Raw genomic sequence first — 15567 nt, forward strand, 5'->3', positions numbered from 1 at the left:
GAAGAAGTATTTTGGTAGTTCAATGGGTATGGCACTAAATAGATAAATAAGTTTGGGTAGGATGGTCATTTTTATTATATTGGCTATTCCTATCCATGAGCAGTTAATGTTTTTCCATTTGCTCAAGTCTAGTTTTAGTTGTGTGGCAAGTGTTTTGTAGTTGTGTGTCAGTGCGATTTGAAAGAGCATGAAAAGCAGGAGAGGTATCACAAAGTTGGAGGACAAATACAGTCCTGATTTAAAAAAAAAATTGTGCCACCTAGATGGCCACTAAGCTATTAGGTGAAGGAAATACTAGGAATATGTTTTCCTTAGATTTCATAAAGGTTTTTTTAAAATCTCATACTATTTTTGTGGAGAAGATAGCTATAGATTAGTGGATAATATAATCAGATGAACTCAGAACTGTTTAGAAGTTGGACTCAAAGAGTAGTTCTTAATGGTTAATTATCAACATATGGCAAGAAGTCTCCAGGAGTGTACAATAGGGACTGTTCTTGACCCTATATTGACTAGTATTTTTATTAATGACCCTAAAATGCATTTCACCAGATTCACAATTCCTTCAGAGATAGTTAATATAGTGGATGATAAAAGTCAGAATCCAAAAGAATCTTGACAGACTAGCATACTGGATTCAATCTAATAATATGAAATTCAATGAGGATAAATGTAAATGTTTACTTTTGATTCAAAAAAATCAAACTGCACAAGGACAACATGAGGCGGAATGGACAGACAGAAATTGTAAAAAAGATGTAGAGACCCAGGAAGCTGTTAGCAGGTTGCAAGCTCAACTTCAATTTCTAGTAAAACTTTTAAAAGGATGATTTAAAATTTAGGTTTTCAGGATAATGGGGCAGCCAAAAAAGGTTATATATTTAGATGTTGTAATAAGAGGAGTTTCATTTCTAGGATTAGGGAGGTGATAGTGACACTAATCTCTTCTCATCAACCCTCACTTGGAGCATTGCATGCAGTATCACAGGTCAAGGACATTTCAGATTATATCAATGTCTTACCTTGCAGAGGTGTTAGGATAAAAGGAAATAATATTTGTAAAGCACTTAGCATTGCCTAGCACAGAGTAGGCTCTATATAAATGCTCATTTCTTCTTCTCTATAGGAGGGCAATCAGGGTGGAGATGCTTTGAGTCAATGATATACGAGAACTGGTTGAAGAAACTTGACATGGAAAGCCTGAAGAAAAGAAGATCCAGGAGAGACAAAGCTGTCTTCAAGAGTTGTAGTTGAAAGGCTGATGTGAAGGAGAGATTAGACTTGTTCTCTTTGTTTTAGAGGGCAGAAGCAAAAGTAATGGGTGGATTTTGACAAGTGTAACTATACACATGCAGAAATTTGTGCTCTCAACAGGGAGTATTTTCTTCCTTCTTGGACATCAAGCAGAACATAGACAAGTATTTATTGGATACCTTATAGAGGGGATTCCTTTTGTGTGTGAATTCAAAGAGATGGCTACTGACTGAACTCCTTCCCACTCTCAAATTCTGTAATTATGTGAGATTTTAAGGTTATGTTAATGAAAGAGACCTGCCAAATTTGAACTTCTTCAATTGTCATAAATAACTAACAAGCTTCAAAATGTGAGGGTTGGATATTCTAGAATATTTGTAGCTATGATTTGATAGCGGGATTATACAAGATGCCAGCTTGACTGTAATGACCTCTGAAATTAAAAGTAATTCTGGAAAGAATGTCTCTTTTCATTTGGCCTCATTAATATTTACTGAAGTTTCCAGCATAATACCAAGCCAAGTCAAAACCTACAGTCCCTATTATTTAGAAGAAATAGGACTTTTTGACTCTGTCATTCAACCTAATTTGTTTCTTACTTTAAAATATAATATTTGGACAGTAATGATATTTCAGTGGATGTCCCTTCTAGTCATGTCTATTAACTAGGTCTTCTGAGATGCAGAAATAATCAGAAGTGGGGGTGGCCATGGTGGCAGTAAGTATAATATGACTGTTATTGCATTTGTCTCCTTGTAACATTTTTAAAATTAGTTTATCTACTAAAAGTGTTATATTTTTATGAGGTTTATTAAAGATTAAGAAATAGAGAAAATACAAAATAAGAAAGTACATGCAACTTACATCTTGCCTGCCTGGTAGAGAGACGTGTGTGTCTAGAAGCAGAAGCAGAGAGAGGGGCTGAAGTAGGCGGAGAGTCAGTTTAAATACAAATTGTGTTCTCGCACTCAGGTGAGGACTCAGGGTGATATTATAGGGAATTCTGGGAACTACCAAGGACTTCTGGGAATTGAAGTCTAGGGTTCAAATCTCCATTTTACATCCTGTGAAGGCATAGCTTGGTATTTCTCCCCTTTGGGTTTGGAAAAAAAGTTGGGTCCTTGAAAGAAATGTCATGGTGATGGTATCAGAGAGTGATTTGCCTGGTAACAGTGAAAAATTGCAAGTCAAGATGGTGGTTGCTAGGTGTGGAAAAACGCCTTGGTTATTATCATTTTGTAGCTGAGGAAACAGAAGTAGAGAGTGATGATGCTACTAAGTGGCCAGGCTAGAACACCAGTGCTTCTGGGTCTAAATTCAGTGCTTTCCCCACTACTTTCAGGTACAATTGTTAAAGTTGTCCATTGTCCTTTATATTGCTATTTCTAGAAGCTTTTAAAAACATCACCTTAACCAGGAGATTGTAAATACTGTAAATGTTATTGAAATATGATTGAATTAAGCAACCTGGCTCCATCTGTTTCCAAGATATCGCAGGCCTTCATCCCAATTCAATCCAACCACTTTTTGTGTGGTCCATTTGTCTCTAGTCTACTCTCATGCTTGCATTTTCTCTCTTCCCTAGTTTCCCCTCTTCTATGAGGTCCCATTCGTCCACAGGAAATTTGGTAATCTGTACAAATTATCCCTTCTCTACCTCCACTGATTCAAGTGCTCGTGAGCTGCATTGCTAATCTGCTAGCAAGGAAAGCTGCAACGTGGATTAGAAAATGAGAATGAATGACCATGTAGCAAAGTGCTATGGTGGAGGCTACACTTTGTTATCATTATGAAGCAGCTTGTCCTCAGGAGCACGGGATCAGAGGAGGGAAAGAAAAGAAAACACATTTTGGCAATTCATTTAATCCTGGGCATTAGAACAAAACCCAATAATAGTTAAGAATCAAATTCCAGTCTTCAAGAGTTTTGAAACACTTGGCATCTGCCTCCTTGCAAGTAATAATAAAGTCATTAACGTTTTTGTTCTGCCCTTTTCAAACCTTAACCAAGTAAAGGCACAGCACACAATGTGGGACAAGGAAGTACAATGGGCCTCTTTCTGCAGTGAGAAAAGCCAAGGATCCCAGGCCACCCACCCAGGCAGCAAGAAGGAGGGCTGGGATTTCAGCTTTCCTGGAAGTGACAAGCAGGTCTGTTTTTAAACCACTAGGACATGCACTAACTTGGCTCTTCCTGGTGTCAGATCGACAATCTCGTGATTCATTCGAAACCACTTTACCACCTGAGTTTGTGCTGGGGGGAAAACCAGAAAGAAAGCCAATGCAATTTTCTAGCTTTTCTCCTATTTGAAAAGTAATTGAGTGAGCAGTATCTTTCTAGAAAGTACTTTACTGACACGGACTCTTTGTTGAGGTAGGCTGATTTCTTCAGTGTGAATCTTAATAATAGGGCTAGGTCAAAGGAAATATTCAAGCTGTCTCAAACTTAGACTTAAAAATCCCCAAACACTCAAATGGTTAGAATCACACACACACACACACACACACACACACACACACACACACACACACACACTGGCTCTAGTTGCTACCATTTCCACTCACTAAAATTATTTGCTAGAGTTCGAAACGAGAGCTCTGAGTGTGTGTGTATCTTTTTGAACCCTAAATGAATATATGTATAGACATATGAGAAAAACTGAGGTGCCATGACCCACTGTGGCTTTTTCAAGGTTTCAAGGTTGCAACAGAGCTAGAACTCATGGTAGGGGTCTTTGACCCTTCTTGGAAAAGTCTCATTAGCTCATGACATCTCAGGTTCACTGTCCATGAAATGAATGTGTGTCTATGTATATATTGCAGGTATGTATACATACTACTCACAAATATACAAATATGTGTGTATTTATGTGTGTGTGTATATATATATATCAATACATATATATCAATACACACATTTGATTGAGAATGTAAGCTTCTCGAGGACAGATACTGTTTCATTTTTGATGTCCTCTGTGACAGGAAAATAATAATGCTTTTTTAATTGATCAATCTTATTGCTTAAGTAAATAAAGAGTCCCTACTGCCAGGGCACCCCTGGCCAGGGCTAGAAACAATCCCAGTAATATGTTCATTAGTGATGTTATTAATAAACATTTATTAATTGCTTACTTGGGCAAGCATTCCATAAGAGCTAAACCATTGTACTTCTTATTCCAAAAACTACCTAAAAAATTTGCTCATTGTAAGCAAGATTTGACTTTCAGATTCTTCAACACAACTTGTGAGGTTGAGTACTATCAGTTACTCATAACTAACAAAGAAGGAAAAGAAGACAGTGCAGGAAATAGTGTGCTCCATCAATAGCTTATGATCCTCTCCTTTTATCTGTTTATTTCTTTTTCCTTTTTAGTGTTTTACTACAATGTAACCTTAGTATTTGGATCATTAGAAATATCACATCGAATTTAAGAATAATTTTTGCTGAATGGGGAACATCCTAAAGACAATTGAAAGTTTTTCAAATCTCCTGACCAAATAATGTCTATATAGGAAGTATCTAGTGAAAAGCAGCAATTTATGATAAAGGATTTTCTTTCAAGTCAATTTAGTGAATACTTATTTTGGAGAGGGAGCTTGGTGTAGTGAATAAAGCAGTGAATTTTGAAGCCAAAGACCTTAAGCATTCCAGTTCTGTTGCTACCCTGAGACCTTGAACAAGTCACATTAGCTCATGGCACCTCCGTTTCACTATCTGTAAAGTGAGTAGGGATAGATGATCACTATGGCACTTTCCAGCTTCAAAATTGTAAGAACATATGACTAATTAAATTAGAGACTAAGACTTGGACTTTCATTTGGAGCAAAAATGGATGGCGTAGTAGAAAGTGAGGATGCAGAAGACCATTTGTGGATTCTGCCAATCTGGGAGAGAGAACATCATGGTAAAGGAGCCTTTTGTGTTGAGAGGGGCTCAGAGGTTGTTCATTGCAGACTTTCCTCCTTTCCCTTCCCATATCAGTGCCCAAGCTGCCTCCTTATAGCACTAAATAAATGCCTTATAGTCTACCAGGTTCGGTGTGGGTGGGAGGAAGAAATTATGGTAGAAAAGAAGTAAAATCTTAAAGTCGTATGAAAACATGAGATAGATACCCATGACATTTTTACCACAGCATCCAGTGGTCATCAATAAATATTGCAGAGCCCAAGTTACTTTCTGGTAGTAAACAATGCACCATGGGAGGTACTGGTAAATCATTTTTTACAGTCCATAAAGGTTTGTGCCTGCCCAAGAATTATTTTACTTCTAGGTTGGCTATGGACAAGAATAACCAGGATTGTGATGATAATGTTAATAATAAAAAATCTAACATCTATATTCTGTTTATAACGTGCCATATACTGTGCTAATTGCTTTAATAATAGCTAAGTTATATGGAGTTTATAATTGCCAGGCATTTTGCTGGGTTCTTTATAACGATTATCATTTGATCCTCACAACAACCCTTGGAGATAGTTACTGTTATTATCATTCCAGTTTTACAGATTAGGAAATTGAAGTAAAGAGAGGATAAATGCTTCATCCACTAATAAGTGTTTGAGGTTGAGTTTAAACTCAGATCTTCCTGACCAGACACTTTATTCACTGAATCACCAAGTTTCCCAAGAAAATAAGTGTTGGATGAAAGAATTACTACTGAGGTTTAGGCTGGAAAAACAAAGACTTAAGGGAAATACGATTTCTATCTTCTCATATTTAGCAGGGCAACTAGATGGCACAGTGGATAGAATACTGTGCTTGGAGTCAGGAAAATCTGAGTTCAGATCCAGTCTCAGACACTTGTTATGTGACCCTGGACAAGTCACTTAATGCTGTTTGACTTAGTTTCCTTATCTGTAAAAAAATGAACTGGAGAAGGAAATGGAAAATGATTTCCATATCTTTGCCCCCCAAAAAACTCTAAATGGGGTTATGAAGAGTCTGATATGACAGAAATAACAATAATGTGTTACTGGGGGATAGATTTGTTCTACTTGGTTCAAGAGGTTGAAGTTGGAAAAAAGGAATAAAAGTTACGAAGAAAAAATTTAAATATAAAAGACTAATGGTATCTTGAATAATAATAATAAATCATAAAAACAATAAATTAAGAATAATGATAAAAATTTCTAAAATTAAATTCTATCTTTGGAAATATTCATAAAAATGGAAAAGGAGAATAACAAATTGAGAATAAAATTAAAAAATTAGAAATAAAAATAAAAGTCAAGTTATTATCTTAGTTATCTAAAGATTATCTTAAAAATTTCAATATCTTTCAAAATTATGAACAAAATTGCAGCTTGTTCTTTGAAAATATTAGCAAAATCAATAAAGCTTTAATAAATGTGAGAAAAAAGAGAACAAAATCAAATGACCAAAATAAAAATTAATGAGGTGAAATCACAATAGATAAGAATAAAAAATAATCACTAGAAATTACTCTATACACTTACCTGAAAACAGTAAATTTTTAAAAACTGCCATAATTCCTATAAAATACCTAAAAAGAACATGAAATAAAGATCTTAATCAGTTATATGAAATGAAACTATTCAAACCATAAAAGTCCTAACAGAGAATTTGTGAAAAACATATGAGATCATATATGCAAAGTACTTTGTAAACCTTAGGCACAACATAAATGTTAATTACAATTATTACTTCCCAAAACCATACCCCAAATCCAACAACCAAAATCCTGTTCCTGACAGATTTATGTTGAACTCTACCAAATAATTGAACAGTAATTAATGTGACATGTAATAGCCTACTTTGGAATTACCATCTTATACTTTATGATGTCTTTTGGTCATTATAAAGGGAATTTGGGTTTACAATTGAGAAAAGGCTATGCAATATTATTTTTGAAAGATATTTTCATTTATAATTTTCATTATGATAATATCTTAATTATAAATAATATTTGGTAAATGTGTCTAGTACTGTGATTGGAATATAGTAGGTGCTATGTTAAATGTTCATTCTCTTCTCCTTTCTTGTACACATTAGAGAGTAGTTAAGAGTCAGTTTTGTCACACTTTGCTTAGGGCATATGTCACCATTTTCAAAATTGGAAAACAAAATGAAGCAAAATAAGCACTATTATAACCAAGATGTCAGATCCTTAATTTGGTAGGTGGGTCATCTGGATTATCATTGGTTTAGAGTTGTTTTTTAAGTCCTTATCTTCTGTCCCCATCAATTCTAAGACAGAAGACTGGCTAGGCAATTGGAATTAAGTGATTTGCCCAGGATCATATAGTTAGGAAGTATCTGAGGCTAGATTTGAACCCAAGACCTCTGATTTCATTTTTAAATCAAACCATAGCAAAATAGTAATCAATTTACATGCTCTCAAAACATGCCAACTTGAAAGTGAACAAATTTTTCTTACTTGTTATGGCAAAATAGAAGGAAAATTCCCCTAGAAATGCTTAACCCAATAACATTATGTTTTGCTTCTTGACTAGAGAATGTTGCATGAGAATATTGAAACCTGATGTATTTTTGAGTCCATCATAAGAATGTTACACATTACTGCTTGAAGATGGCCATTTCCTCCAAGAGTAATGTTGTAGTATCAAGGTGTCATCAGTGAGTTGAAGCTCATTTGACAGAGGGTAGAAGGAAGGACCTCCACAATATCTTTTGAATCATTCTGACTTTTATTCTTGACACTGGAATTGCCTCTGATGACTAGACTGGTGATTGGATGACACTGAGAAAGAGAATGAGGCAGATCACTCCTTGTGTTCCATATCCAAGCTGGCTGACTTTTTATTTGTCATGTATCACATTCTGTTTCCTCCTACAATTTCTTTTCATATCCTATTGAAAAAATTAAAATTAATAACAATGCTTAAAATATTATATTTCAAGAGATTTATTAATGATCATTAGAAATAAAGGAATAAAAAGGTAACGAAATAAAAACCACATGCCCATAGCTAATCTACCTGTTCAAAAACCACGCTCCACCACAGTCACAACTCAGGAAACAAAGAGAGCAAAACCAGGAACCCCCGCCCATATATCCCCCCTGTCAATAGGAATTACGTAATTATAGGAAGTCAGTGGGCTCCTGGGAAATGTTGTTTTTAGGGTAACAGATTTTCAATGACACATTCCCCCACTGAAATCCGGTGGAAGGCTGGCCTTTCCAATGGATCTTGTAAACATAACCAACTTTTAAATTACAATAATTTGGAGATTAAAGGAAAAGAGAACAAAAGAACCATTATATAGTGCCAAGGAGCACAAGGTCAAAAAGGACCAAACCAATCCATTTAGGATTGATGAACTTCTATGCCAATATGAAAGGACTTGAACTTAATGTAAGACTTGAGGTTGTGGTGCTTGACATAGGTTACGATGCAGGACGCCTTGAACTATATTCTTTGTCAAATATTCCCAGACAAGTACTGAAGTTTGGCTAACATCCTGGCTCCCCCTATCCCTGAGAGTGAAGGTAAAATCAGACCAGGGAATGACACTTCCCTATCACAAAAAATCTAGTCCTTTTTGTTCCCCCCCCCCCCCTCTCTCTTATAGCATGGCAACTTCCTGTAGTCTTGGCTGCCAATGGGTAAGTGAAATACTACTGCATTTTGTCCTATAGACTTGTGGGACAGAAATTACTTTAATCGGACCCTAATACAAAGGCCTGTTATGAATTTATTGAGTTGGACCCCAATAGAAGGGCCTATTATAAAATTATTCTTGTTTACTCAGAAATTTTTATATACATAGATTTTGATATTTTTATTCTGATTTTGAATTTTTTTTCTTTCTCCCAGAAAGTTCAATTTTTCTTCCATTTGTTTTTCTTTTATGTTTTTGGTTTTTCTTTTGATAATTAACTCACATACCTCATAACTCAACCATGTGTCCTGAAATGATCTGGGTGTTGATCAATACCTTCTTCAGGAGGAGATTGTATTTTCATAAAGTCCAATATTTAAAATTTTGTTTGAAAGAAAAAATTTGAGGGAAAGAAACTTGCTAACTCCTTAAAATCCAGAGATTGAACTGTTTGCAGAAAGATACCGGCAAAAACTACATTGCATCAAGAAGATCCAGAATGAACTTTGGGGTGTGGTTGATTGAACTGAAGGGGGTTGAACATTTATTTTGAATGTATACTCTTATGCCAAAGGGGACTGCTCCCTAATTGGTTTTTATCAATGTACCCAGCAAAACATTGGTTTTACTTTCTATCCCTTCTATTTCCCTCTTATCTCTAACTATTGTAGTTTCCTCTTAGAAAATACAATTTTGTCTGTATCTGTAGTTAGAAGATTTTAGAGGTACAAGATGATTAGGTTAAATGATCAACTGGGGAGACTAGTCAACCAAATAAACATGGGGAGAATTGTGAAGATGGGATTAACTCCACCCTACTTATTATTTAGATTTTAGCCACAAAGAATGTATACACCCCTACTGAAGGATTAAGTTGGGGGGGAGGTCTATGGTCTATGACCCACATGTGCTAGTGAGTGACAAATCAGAAACAAGTGACTGCCCCCTGGGCAGTCCAAAGCCAAGTTTAAGCTGCCATTGGTACATGTAAAAGTGGACCAAAGGCACAGGAAGTGATGCAAAGAACTGTCTTTAAATTTGGTGGTAACTTCCTGTGCTGGGGTCTTTGCCTTTGAACTTGGCCTTGGAGGAGCTCAAGCTTGAGACCTCAGACTGTTTCCCTTTGGACTGACATGTGGGTGAGTGAAAAGGGATGACTCTCTTTCCTTGGCTTTCTGAAGGCACTAGCCTCCAGAGAGGTCCTGGCCTTGTGGCTGGAAACCTTGAAACCTTGTTAAATTAATCCTCTGGGCCTCCCCTTGCTGGGGCCTCTTAAACCCTGCCTGGTTCAGGCCAGGCCAGAGTAGCTCTCTCTGTCTCTCTGTCTCTCTGTCTCTCTGTCTCTCTCTGTCTCTCTCTGTCTCTCTCTGTCTCTCTCTGTCTCTCTCTGTCTCTGTCTCTCTGTCTCATTTCCTTACTTTCTTTCTATTTGTTTTTTTTTTAAACTTTCTTTCTATTTGTAAATAAAACTACCATAAAAGTCATTCTGACTTGAGTAATTCATTGGAATTTAGTAATTAAATTCCTGGTAACCATACTCTTAAATATTCAGTCCAACCATAATTTTTGCCCCTTTCACTGTCTCCATGCTAATCTATATCTGTTGCTCTACTTGGTTTCAAATATGCCCCTCCCAGTTTTAGTTCATCACCTCTAATCTCATCATCATGTAATTAACACGTCATCAAGGTACACCATTCCTCAACCTTCTCTCCCCTTTGATTAGAGGATTTAGAGGGTGGAGTACCAAAGTCCTCCCAATGCCTTCCTTTAGAAAGTGCAGAAACTAGACTTTCTGCTTATTCTGAAAAAGAAATTTGACAAGGTATCCTTGTCTCTCCCCAAGATTTTCCTACCTCCTTTTGGGTATTGTCTTCTCCCCCTTTAGTTTGTGAGCACCATAAAGACAAAGATTATGTTCATTTTTATTAATGGTTAGCAAGGAGTCTGGTACATAGTAGGCACTCAGTAAACATTTATTGGATTGGATCAGACTAAAATGCAATTTCTCCACAGCTGTCTTTTTGAAACCCTTGGACTCTTTCAAGTGCTACCTCCAACAAGGAGCTTTTCTTAATTTCCTGAGTCCTAAATGTCCCCTCTCTCTAACTCTACCCTTTGCTGCAAACTACTCTATACTTATTTTGTACATTCTCTGTATTTAATTATCAGTGAATATGCATTTTCTCAGTAGAATGTAAGTTCCTTAAGGGAAGGGAGTCTCATTTTAGTATTTATGTCTCCATCATTTAGAATAGAGCTTGGCACATAATAGATACTTAGTACATGTTGGTTGATAGGAGAACATTGTACATAATAAAAGCAATATTGTGGAAAGATAAACCATGATAGAGTTAGCTACTCTTAGCAATACAATGCGGGGACAATTCTGAGGAACTTATGACTAAGAGTGCTATCCATCTCCAGAGAAAGAACTGTTAGGGTTGGAATGCAGATCAAAGCATGCAATTTTCACTCAAGTTTCTTTGGCTTTTGTTTTGGGGTTTTGGTTTTATATGATTATTCTTTTACAGAAATGAACAATATGGAAATATGTTTTGCATGATAATACATGTATAACCCAGATTGAATTGCTTGCCAGCTCTAGGAGGAGGGAGGGAGGGGAATGAGGGAGAGAATTTGAATCACATAATTTTGGAAAGCTTATGTGGAAATTTGTTATTACATATAACAGGTAAAAATAAAATAAAATAAGAACAATTTTAAAGTGCTGATTGATTGATCATACTTAGGCATGAACACCATCAGCATGTGCCAAAACTCTCAGTGTTGAAAATTGTCTTGGACAACACTAAACTCAAATCCACCTTAACATCCCAGTATCAGATGCTTTTTCCCTCCCAGGCCAGATCTCTTTCTTTGTCTGTCCCTTGAATTTAAAGATGCTTTGATCTTGCCTTGTGCCTTTGGCCATTCCACTTAGTAACCATATCTATTGTAACTGACCCAGCCAATCAACCAACAAGTCTTTATTAAGCAACCACTAACTAATGCCTTAGACATTGAGGGATACAAGTACACAACAACAACAACAACCAGTCCCTGTTGTCAAGGAATTCATGTTTTAAAGAGGGAGACAAGTAAAATAAAAATATGCACATCATAAATATAAAGCAAACAAACACAAATACATACAAAGTTGTGAAATACTCAGTTTGAGAGATAGCACACTAACAGATGTTAGGAAATGCTTCTTTCAGAAGATGATGCTTGAGATGCATCTTAAAGGAAGAGGAATTCTGAGGCAGAGCTAAGGAGAACGTGTATTCTAAGCTTGGGGAATGGCCAGCATAAAGGCATGGAGGCATGAAGAGGGAAGATGGAATATCATGTGTGAGGAACTTGGAGAGAGATGAAGAGAGAGAGAGAACAGAGAGTGCCATGTGTGAGGAACAGAGTGTGGGATGGGGATGATATCCAATTAGGCTGGAAAGAAGGTTGGGGACAGGTTGTGTTAAGACTTTAAAAGCTAAACAGAAGAGCTTGTATTTATCCTAGGAGCTATAGGGAACCTTTGGAATTGGTTGTATGTTGGGGGTTAATCAGCTAGATTTGCACCTAAGGAAAATTGTTCAGACAACAGCACCTATGATGGATTGGAGTAGTGAGAAATTTGAGACAGGGAGACCGATTAGGAGGCTTTTTCAGGAATTCAGGTGAAAGGTGATGAGGGCTAAACTAAAGAGGTCCGTAGGTCATGGAAAATGGGGGTTAGATTCAAGAGATTTTGTGAAGGCAGATATGGAAATTTTTGATAATTCACTGAAGGAAGAAGTGAGGAGGATGATATGATTCTGAGACACTGGAACAATGATTGTGCCTTCAGAAAAGATAAGAAAGTGTAGAAGAGGGAGAATTCTGGGGAAAGAGTTCAGTTTTAGACATACTCCCTTTAATGTCTTGGGGCCAAGGGCAGCTAGGTAGCATAGTGAATAGGGAGCCAGACCTGGATTTGGGGGGATCAGAGTTCAAGTCTGGCCTCAGACACTTCCTATCTGTGTGACCCTGAGCAAATCACTTAACCCCAATTGGCTAACCCTTGTTAGGTTAAGACATCCCTGACTTAGAATCAATACTAAAGCAGATGGTATAGTTTTTAAAAAAATATCTTAGGATAATGAGTTTGAAATGTTTAATAGACAACTAAAGCCCAGGGAAAAGGATTGCTTACATACATCATAGAGGTGAAAATTAAACCCAGAGAAGTTGATGAGAGTATCAAGAAAGAATATATAGAAAGAAGGCAGCCCTGGACAGAACCTTGGGGAACACACTCAGTGAGGGGTTATGATTTGGATATTATTGCTGCTCATTTGTTTCACTGGTATCTGACTCATTGTGACTGTGTTTGGGCTTTTCTTGCTCAAAATAGAGTTTTGGAGTGCTTTGCTATTTTCTTCTCCAGCTCATTTTACATATGGGGAAACTGAGGCAAAGAAAGATAAGTGATTTTACCAGGGTCAAACAGGTAGGAAGTATCTGAGACTGGATTTGAACTCAGAAAAATGAATATTCCTGACTCTAGGGCCAGCACTTTATCCACTGTGCTACCTAGCTTACCAGACAATTTGTATGATTAACTAGCAAAGGAGACTTAGAATGAACAGTCATGGTGGTAGGAGACAAATATGGTCAGAAAAGTAGCATCATGAAAACCCAGGGAAAAGTGTCCAGAGGAGCAAGTGATCACCAGTGTCAAAAGCAGCAATCTATACAAGGCTGACAAGCGGCCCCTATCTTCTTTATGAGAGAACCCTTCTCTACCACAGTCTTTCCACTTTAAAAGCCTTAAAATTGGGCAAGGAACATAGTGAGTGCTGTCCACTGATCTCATACAAACTCTGCTATTCTTATTCAGTTTTGTTCAACTTTTCCTGACTCCATTTAGGGTTTTCTTGGCAAAGACACTAGAGAAGTTTATATTTCTTTCTCCAGCTCATTTTACAAATGAGGAAACTGAGACATACAGGGTAAAATGCTTTGCCCAGAGTCACACAACTGGGAAATGTTTGAGACCAGGTTAAATATCTATTTAACTATTCAACCAATAGTCTCTGCTACTCCAATCTTTTTTGTTTCCATTTCCAAACCCAAGTGACATCTGTGAAACATTCAAGATCTAATATGCTTTTATTTGCCATATTATTTAAGTTCCCTTATCAGTAACTGAAACTTTTCTGCTCACTATTGATGCCTTTTCTTTTCTTTCTTTTTTTTTTTTTCTGAGCTTTTGTTTTCTGAAGTGAGTGCTAGATTGGGAATTGCAAGACCTAATTTTGAGTCCTCAGTCTCCCACTCAATAGAGGGCAGATATAGCCTTCCACAGTCTTGATTCTGTCTCCCCTTTTAGGCTTGTTTAACATTACTTTCCTTCATGCATTTTACATTCCAGTCAAGCTAGCCTGCTAGCAATTCCCTGGACTTGGCATGCCAGCTTTTATCTCTGTGAATTTGCACATGTTCCCAACCATATTGGAATATGTGGTTTGGTCATAGGATGATAGGCTCAGAGATCTAGAGTTGTAAGGGACCTCAGAAGCCACTAAGTCTAATCTTCTCATTTTACAGATGAAAACACCAAGTCTCAAAGAGTAAATAAATGACTTGTTAAGGGTCATTCACCTCTGTGCCTTCTACTCTCATTTCTTGCAAGGCTCAGACTTTTCCCAGAAGAAATCTTTTCTTATCCTTGCCTCTGATGCACCTGGTACCACAAAGTTTCTAATAATCTCTCCCACCTGAAATTATTTTATATTAAAACATTTATGTACATATTCTATCCCCTCAGTAAGATGGAAACTTCATGAGGGCAGGGACTTTTATCTCTGTCTTCATAACCCTGGTGACTAATAGGGTACATTGCATATTGGTGTTCAGTTATTTTTCAGTAGTGTCTGACACTTTGTGACCTCATTTGGAGTTTTCTTGGCAACAATATGGAATGTTTTGCCATTTCCTTCTCCGCTTATTTTACAGATGAGAAAATGAAGGCACACAGGGCTAAGTGACTTGCCTAGGATCACACAGCTAAATATCTGAGGCCAGATTTGAACTCTGGAAGTTCTTCATGACTCCAGAACTGGTGCTCTATCCACTATGTCACCTACCTGCCCCTTGCATCTTGTAGATGTGGAAATACTGTGGAGTAGTAGAAAGAATGCAGGTCCAAATATCTTCTTTTAGTTCCTATTTATTTGATTTGGAGTATGTCACTTTGGGTCTTCCCCTCAGGACAGTTGGAGGGAAAATTCTTTGTATACCCCAACACATATAAATGGAAGTTGTTACAATATTTGATCTAATGAATAGTGTGATAATACTTCTAAACGCTAAAAAATGCAAATCTGTACTAAAATATACAATGCGTCCATTTTCTAATCTGATAATTTGGTTACCAAATAATAATTTTTTTTGTTCACCATTTACTAAGGCATTGTGATCTGTCTGCACAGGTGCAAAGTATACTTATACCAATAAAATTAAAGATCCCCAAAGTATTGAGATATAAAATGTCCTCCACTAAATAAAAGCACCAGGCAACTCATTTATTGCTAGCTGAAAAGGTTCCAAACACAATAAAAGCAAATCTAGAAACAGTTGTAATATCTCGGCATTTCTCATGATATATGAGAGATAAGATAGCTGTTCTCTACAGTCAGGGAATCACAATTTAGAACAGTGACATCACTTGTTTAGAATTTTACATAG

The sequence above is a fragment of the Monodelphis domestica genome, chromosome 8 (genome assembly GCF_027887165.1).
Source record: "Monodelphis domestica isolate mMonDom1 chromosome 8, mMonDom1.pri, whole genome shotgun sequence".
Classification (NCBI taxonomy): Eukaryota; Metazoa; Chordata; class Mammalia; order Didelphimorphia; family Didelphidae; genus Monodelphis; species Monodelphis domestica.